This window comes from Montipora foliosa, unplaced genomic scaffold, assembly GCF_036669935.1.
Source record: "Montipora foliosa isolate CH-2021 unplaced genomic scaffold, ASM3666993v2 scaffold_441, whole genome shotgun sequence".
Taxonomy (NCBI): Eukaryota; Metazoa; Cnidaria; class Anthozoa; order Scleractinia; family Acroporidae; genus Montipora; species Montipora foliosa.
The window spans coordinates 53,672-62,500 of record NW_027179747.1 but is presented as its reverse complement, the minus strand read 5'-3'; the positions used below and the strand labels follow the sequence as shown (position 1 = coordinate 62,500).

The 8,829-nt window shown below is 39.4% G+C and overlaps 2 pseudogenes; one reads left to right on the top strand and one right to left on the bottom strand.

Annotated features, from left to right (window-relative positions):
* Positions 1–1,626: 1,626 nt before the first annotated feature.
* Positions 1,627–2,499, top strand: LOC137989117 (uncharacterized; annotated as a pseudogene).
* Positions 2,500–3,873: 1,374 nt separating this feature from the next.
* LOC137989115 (uncharacterized) lies at positions 3,874–5,536 on the bottom strand (annotated as a pseudogene).
* Between the last annotated feature and the right edge of the window lie 3,293 nt (positions 5,537–8,829).

Here is an 8,829-nt window from a genome sequence, read left to right as displayed (position 1 = left end):
TTAACTTTAATAATCTGCTCTGTTCCAAGTGGTGAAGGGGTGGCACACAACGAGCCAATGTTAAATATACAATGGTTTCAAACTCACTTGTATTTTGTTGGAAAACCCAGAACTTACAGTTTTATTGATCATGTTGTCTTTATTGCTCCCTGGACTTCTTCATTAATTCATTCCTTTTTTCGAGCTCTTCTCAGAGTAGCCTATCTCTGATGAGAAATAGAGGTTTTACCGAAACGTTTGGCAGACAAACATGTTGAATGCCTTAAATCGCAGTTATTAAATCTAATATTTTGTATACCTACCATGTAGTTTTATAATTTTTCCCCAAACCTTGCTTCCCTCCCCGTTCACAAGAACATACTCTTCTTGATTTATTTTATTTTTATACCCGTCACAAACGTTAGCGGTTGGTGAAGTGCACACTGGTTTTCCGTTTGGAAAGTGAAACAGCATAATATGGTTTTGCTTGGCTAAGTTTTCCCATAAGATTCTTGTTCGCAGTTCAATGTCTGTAGACTTTTTTCTCGTCTAACTTTTGGCTCAAAGGACTATGTTCGGATGGTTAAACAATGGTCGGTTGCTGAGAGTACAACAATTCAACACAACTTTATTATTGAACATGAAAAAGGGAGCATGTGTTTTCCTACAGCTCACGGAGTCCTACTGGACTGAATCACACGACTTCTAACACTGGCAATGCAACAACAAGTTTGCTAATTTCTTCAACAAGTGTACACATCACAGTTGATGCCTTTTTAAGTTTTAAGCTACCATGTTTGGAACTGCAAGAACAATGATTTCATGAAATGAACAGGAGAAATGAACAGCTCATGATATTCTAGGCAAATAAAATAATTGTCTAAAAATAAATTTAAAACCCACTTCAACGATAATCATCATAAAGGAATTATATACTGTATGTAATATGCAATATGCAAACCATAGGAAACCAAAAATCACATTGACAACAATGGAAACCTAAAAAATATTGCACAGTTACTTTTTTTTTTTTAACAGATAAAAAAGTGTTTTGGCTAGGTATGGCAAGGATCATGGGTCATGAATTCCAACTTGATAAAGTTGGGCCTGTAGTTTATGTTCAGTGCATCCTACATGATGTATCTAGGAGTGTAAAGAGTGATGGGATTGATTATTATTAAAAGCATGGGGATTAGATTCGGAGTGTTTCTGGTGTGGCTTGATAATCCATTGGAATCGGTTTCAGTAAGACACGATTAAGACACAACATCTGGCAACGAGGATGGGATTTTAGGTCGTGAGAGTTAAATTATGGCCTCTATAAAAGTGGATGATCTACTAACGAGTGTAAAACCCTTCGATCCGAACGGCGAACCTTCGAGCATTGGCCAGCGATGGCAACGATGGATTAAAGGTTTTTCGCTATATGCCTACAGCAAGGGCCTCATCATCCAAGCAGATGAAGCTGACAATAAAATTGAAAAAAAATGGGCTCTACTTTTGCATTGTGCCAGGGAACAAGTGCAAGACATCTTCGAAACTTTGGCTGATACAGGCACAGCGGAGTATGGGAAAGCTGTGGATGCATTGAATGCATATTTCATTCCGAAGGTAAATTCGACATACCAAAATCATCTTTTCCGAAGTATGGAACAACGAGAGGGTGAAATGGTGGCTCAGTTCGTGACCAGGTTACGACAAGTTGTGAAAGATTGTGATTAGAGTAATCAGGCGGATAATCAAATTCGAGATCAAGTTGTTCAGCAGTGTACGTCCCATGATTTAAGGCGGAAATTGCTTGAGAAAGGTGACACTTTAACCCCAGAAGTTCCACTTAAAACTGCAGCATCATTTGAGGCTGTGCAAGCTCAACTGGAGAATAGTAAAGGCATTACCGTGAATTAAGTTCGTGACTTAAGCGCAAACAAGCATCATCATAAAGGGAAGAAGACATCAGGTGAGCCTGGAAACAAAACTTGTTACCAATGCAGCAACAAAGGACATTTCGGACGAGACCCTGAATGCCCTGCGAAAGGAAAAACCTGCAGGTCATGTGGTGCTGCTGATCATTTTTCGTCCCAATGCAGAACAAAGGAAAGTAAACGTAGAGGCGATAAGAAGCCAAAAGAGATGAGGTTAGCGAGATATATGAAGGGAGAAAATGATGACGAGGAAGATGAGTATGCATTCACCGTAAAATCATCGTCACAGCTTGGAAAAGTGGAGGTGATTGTGGGTGGATGTGTTGTGAAAATGGTGATTGATTCAGGGGCGAGCACTAACGTTGTAGACAAAGGTGTACGGAATGACCTTAACCAACAGAAGATTGTCTGTGTTTCCAAGAAGTGTGACAAGAAGCTTTATTCATATGGAGGCAAGAGGCCATTAAAAGTTTTGGGGACATTTTCAGCGTTGATGAAAGTAGCTGAGAACGAGGTTCAAGCTGAATTTGTTGTCATTGATGGTGGTAAGAGAAGCACTACTTGGAAGAGAAACTGCGTTGCAACTAAGGTATGTTGAAATTAGGAGCTCCAGTTTATACAGTGCAGTCCAAAGAAGTGATCATGTCTGATTACAAAGGAGTATTTGATCGTGTAGGCAAGTTAAAAGACTATCAAGTCAAGTTACATGTTAATCCTGATGTACCCCCAGTGGCCCAGCCAGTCAGGCGTACTCCATTCAGCCTTCGTGACAAGGTGAAGGAGAAGGTTGAGGAACTTGTAAATATGGATATTATCGAGCCAGTAGAGGGCCCGACACCCTGGGTTAGTCCGGTAGTAGTGGTGCCAAAACAGAATGATGAAATTCGGCTATGCGTGGACATGCGTAGGTAGAGCCAACGAAGCCATAATCAGAGAGCGCTACGCCATACCTACTGTAGACGAAGTGCTACAAAGCCTGAACCAAAGCACAGTATTTAGTAAGCTTGATTTGAAGTGGGGATATCATCAATTAGAACTCCATCCAGATTCCCGTAGCATTACTACCTTTATCACTCACTGTGGATTGTTTCAATGTAAGCGCCTTATGTTTGGAATAAGTTCTGCCCCAGAAGTGGAGTGAGTCCAGCTGAACTGCTGTTTAGAAGGAAAATTCGGACCAAGTTACCTGAATTCCACGAAGATAATGTAGCAAGTGAAGTGCGAGACAGAGACGGCGAAATGAAAGCAAAGGCTAAGTTATATGCTATGTATATATGTTTCTAGATGCAATCTATCATAAACACAGGTAACCCAGGCTCACTGTGTACGTCACATAGGTATTAAAATATAGAGAACATATGAGGCGAAGTTTAGGTCTGAAAATTTGCTAGAAAATGGAAAAAATAAAACTTACCATGTGGTGAGCTGTTGTTCTCTTTAATACGTACATGAAGTTTCGGGGAAAATGGTCCCCGTTCACCTTCCTTCATAGTATAGTGACAAGGTAGGAGACAGAAGCCAGCTTAAGGACTCCGATCGACCCAAAACAAGCACGATTTTTTTCGTGAAAATCAAATCCAGTCGCTAAATAAACACGCCAGGTTCGTAGAACAGGAATTTCTCTAAACCATGAATCCACTGAAGCATCTCCAGGTGGCAACGCGAAGCCACTAGGCTCCGTAGAACTTTTAAGTTGACCTGCTAAAATGGCGGCCCGAAAGCGTTGTCCTCGCTAAGTGTCAAATTCAAAATGGCACTGAACTGGGGATGCCTGGTGATGAGGGGAATATATATCCCCCTGGAGAGAGGGGAGTCCCAGATTGCTCAGATTGCTTGATTTTAGCAATTTGGGACTCCCCTCCCTCCAGAACTTATTATACTCATCACCAGGCATCCCAAGTTCAGTGTCATTTTGAATTGGACACTAACCCTAACCCTAACCCTTACCCTAATCCTAACCCTTTCATGGTTCTCATTCACATCCTGCCCTGTTCTCTGGGCCACTCACTACAGCGATGGTGTGAGTGCCTTGTTTTAAGGAAAGAAATAAATTGTACATATTATGCAATATCATTTGGATTGTAGTTATTACTATGTTTGACCTGTTTGAAATAACAGCTTTTCAAATGAAGATTGTAAGGGATTATTGAAAACACAAATTCCTGCATCTATTTTGATATCTATGTTTTGTTTGTTTTTGTTATTTACGTTTTGAAGATAGCAAATCATCTTTACTCTGAAGAATTGAAATGCTTAAGACAATGAAATTGCTCACTCTGCTCTTTCTAGCACCATCACCACTGGAATGCAACTCCAAACGTATGTGAATACATTTTTTTAAAAAGTGTGTGAACCTCAAGTTATAAAAATATGAGTCATGGGTAAATTTGCTTCTGTAACAAACAAACCCCAAATTTCTTCTTTGTACAAGCCATTACATGCAAAAAGAGAAATCATGTTATACATACCATGTGTTTTATTTGTTCAACTAGTAACTCTTTGAATGAGTACTGTGCTCCTGGGGCCTTTCCTGGAGTAGACTGGATGACACAGCCACTGTTGAGGTCCTTTCGACACTGCTTAATAACATAGGACTTAGGCATTCCATCAACTGTCGGGGACAACTCACTGATAAACTCATCTCCAACCCAAACTTATCAATGGGATACAATATGCTTTCTACCTTAGCTTTGTCATCCTCTCTTAGTTTTGCATATTGTGTGCCACTTGGGCATGCAGTTTGGTTTGAAGGATGAGACTGCTCTTGAGCTGAGGGAGTTGAAAGGGTGTCAGTTGAAAAGGGAAGTGTGTCAACAGATTGTGTGCCCGGTCGAGTTGCCACCTTGTGGAACATCAGTAAGTAAAGCTTGGAAGCATGCACTCTTTGCAGTATTGAAGTCAACAGGGTATATTTTGGAACTATCTGGATCCTTCAATCTTAGGCAGTCAAGTTCAAGCCCAAATAATTTACTGAAATATAGGGCCTTTTGTGTTCTTGTTTTTAGTTCCTTCATGTTTTGGGCTTGTGCTGTTTTCAGTTTTGGAAGACCTGTGCCCCTAACCTTACTGAATTGATCTTTCTCTAGATGTTTTATGTATTTTTCAGAAGTTCAGTTTCTTGTTTGCATGAATTGAAAAGTTCCTTCTCTTGGAGCATTCCTTGTAACAGATCATGGTTTTCTGCTTCCAATGTTTATCCACTGTATGCTGCAGGCTGCTAATATCCTATTCCCATTCTTGCAGATAACGTCATCTTTCAGTATGCAATTCTCCTGTAGGAATGCAAGAATTCTTTTCTCTGTCTAGCACTTCCTTTAATGTTTATTGTCCTTTTTTTAGCATTAGCGACAACGCAGCTATTGGACATAGAGCACTGTTTCCAATCTTTCACTTTTTCGGTTCAAGCGAGAGGCATTTCCTGGTATATTTAAATTGACAAAGTCAATATACAGAGTACTATCTCGCAAGGTACCAGAAACCATTTCTCTTCTCCAGTAAGAAAGTGCTTCTTGGTTGACTTTTAGCCAAAATACAACTTCATTGCCGTCTTCACGTTGCTGCAATACGTATTTAAGTGATGTATTTGGGCATTCAGAAAGAGAAATTATTTCCTTTTTATCGCACTGTGAGGACATGTCGAAAACTTTACTACTGTTGTACTATATTAAACACTACACAAATCGTGCACTATGTTTTCCAATTTTGCGGGATCTGCGTGTAAACTAGCTGCTAGTCTTCCCTCGTGTCAAAGAATGAACTTTTGAAAGGCCTGGGACATTTGTCTTCAAGATGGCGACGTTGTTTTTACCGAAAGGATTTGTTTTTTCTCCTGTAATCATTGTGAATCTGCCTTCATGTCGCTTTCGTCTGAATGTCGATCTACAATCACATTATATGGATTTTGAAAACCGGACGCAGTTGTTGACGAAATGACGCTACATTTTACACGAAAACGGACTGATATTGGAACTTATCGAATGGATGAAAAGTAAGGTTGGTGGCACTCGTGCAGCAGTGTAAAGTGAAAACAGAATTAGTTTCCGCTACAATCTTTAACTCACAAGCACTCAAGAAGACGTTGTAAAATAAGACTTTACAAAATTTGCAAAAGCGCACCGAAATTTAAAGGCTTTCTGCCACACTGGCTTTAAAACAATCCTTGGACAGGGGTAATCAGAACTAGATGCAAAGTAGCTCGTTACTTGCACAGCACGAAATCGTAACTTTACACAAATTGATTGCAAGTGTAAAGTTTCTTAAACTTGCACAGAGAACTTTACGCCTCATTATTAAACTAGCATAAAGTTGCAGAAAGATGACAACGCCTAAAGTTGCGTAAACGTGACGTAAAGAGTAGTAAATTCTTCCTTTACACTTACACTTTATGCATCATGTGTAAACCAACTTAAGGTCGCTGAAAGTTGAACCATAAAGAAAGACCTACAAACCTACAAAATATACTACAAACAGCCGTCATCACTGTCGTTTATATGTTGTTTTTCAAGACAGACCTTATACTTTAATTTTGCTCTTGTGTGTAACTCGTTACTTTTGTCAAGTCCTTAAGGAAACACAAAACTAAAACTAAACTAAGCCATGGCTAAACACTAAAAGTGTTTTCTTGTTGTTTTGGTTCGTTTTTAATTGTTAATGAAAGAGTTAACGAACTGCATGAACTGATCATAGACGCTCTCTTTAAGGCAACGCCAAAAAGAAACTTGCAAATTTGCTTAAATTTCAAAGGTTCTCCACATAGTTGTCGCTTTAAAGAAACACTTGCGCTTTATCTCCAGCAGCTTGAAGCCTGGCTTTGGCCAATTGGGACATAAAAGTTATTCGCCAGCCGCAAGGTCCGTATTGGATAAAATTGTGCCCAAGGTCTTGCATACGTGGCCGTGAGACGTACACAAGACTGAGGACACAACTTTTCCCAATACGCACCGACCAAGGCCAGCAAATAACGTTGTCATGTTTTTCATGTGCATGGGAAATTTGGAAACAGTTTCTGAATAGCTGATTTCGCCGGTTATGTTTCCCGCTTGTATACAAGCTTATGTTCTCCTTGGGGTAGTAAACTTTGCTACCTCTATGAACAATTTAAGAGTCAATGTCAGTAAGAATCGGAGATAATCCCAAAATCACGGACACAGCTCAAAATTCGTTTTCGCTGATACTTTTTACATTGATAGAGTATTGTATCGTAGTTAACAAAATAGGGTTAGTTTTGTCTAATGTTTGCGTTCACAAGGGGAATTAAATAAAATCGGTTGGGTCCGTTTTGCACCAAAATGACCTCTTTGATGAACCGAAATTTTACTATATTCGTGACTCTTTCAAGTTTGCGGGGTAAAGCCTATAAATGATTTCTTACTATGAATAAATAGCTTGTCCCTTGGTCAATTAAATATTGTCTATAATGACTGATAATTTATTTTATATAAAAAACGTTCACTGGCTACATACAGTTAAAAACTTTCGAGCTTTCGGCTGTCAGGCTACAGCCTTCAATGGAAATGAATGGAAAAAATGATGACAACTACAATATATACAAAAATAGGTGAGAAAAAGAATATAAAAACGGGAAAAAATATTTGTCAAAAAAACTAATTGTTCTTTTTTAAAAGAATGGAGTATTGATTAGGGAGCGGCCTAGAATTGTTATCTGCATGATCTATCGAAGCGGTGTGCCAAGATTCTAGTGTCTTGCGGGTACGAGAAGAACCCGTGTCAATCACTTGGGAATTTTTAAAGTCAATAGAGTGATTTGAAGACCAAGCGTGTTTAGCGATGTTGGAGCCTCTTGCGTAAGACTTCACATTCCTCATATGTTCTTTTTTTCTGGTTTCAAAGAATCTGCCAGTCTCGCCAACATAACTCCATGGGCAGTCGGCACAAGATATTTTGTAAACCACGTTAGGTTGAAGATCGATCGGAGGGCGGGACTTAGGAGAGGGAAACTCCTGTTGTAAAGTCTTGAATGGCTTGCTGACAACTCGAATATCATGTTTTTTAAGGAGTCTAGTTAGAGGCTGAGAAATGCCATTAATATAGGGGAGGACTGCATAGCTGGAGAATTCGGAGGGTGCAACCCATTTAAAAAACATGCAAACAAGTTCCTCAGGTGTTGGGATGGGATTTGTTCCCTGAGTAGAAGATTTCTTCTTTAGAATCTTTGTTCCGCCAAGAAAACCAAACCCGGGATAGGGCTTTTGTTCACACTCAAGAACTGTGATTTCGGCGCCATTTCTGGAAAGGAGCCAAGCTGCGCCTTACCGATTTTGAAGGGTAGCCTCGCATATAGTCTACGTAGCTGGCGGTTTTTTGATGTGTGTTTTTTTCTTTTGTGGTTCGCAAAGTAAGAATTACAGCCGAGCGATACGCTGAACCAAGGTCGAAAAAGAAAACGATGCGAGAGGGGCGTGTGTAAAAATGATAAATGGCATAGCAAGAAATCAGAAATGCAAGTGCGGGTGAGAAAATACAAAAAAAGTGGGTTAACATTTTTGTAATTTTTTATATTTTTTTAGCGTCGAAAGAACCTGACGAAACAAGCACATACCCCTGAAAGCAGCCTGCCACAATCAGATTTTGACGAACTTACAGAGCATCTAGGTGAGCTTAGTCTGGTAAGTATGACATTCTATGATTTACGTCTACAAACTACAAAGATCTTTCCTTGTAATATTAGAAACTGTACGCAGCTAGTTTGAATCCAATTTTGAGTACGTTCAAACTGTTTTATGTTTGTACTGACAACAACGAAACTGGAAGAAGAAATATTTTGGGGTCTTACTTCAGACTTTTGAATTTTTTTTTTTAATTTTGTGAAATTTTAGGCAGAAACTTCAGCAGCCCAAGTAATTCATGTTGATGAAAGAAGAGAGAGTATATTCATCCCAGAATCGGATTTGGAAGGTTCTGATTTTGA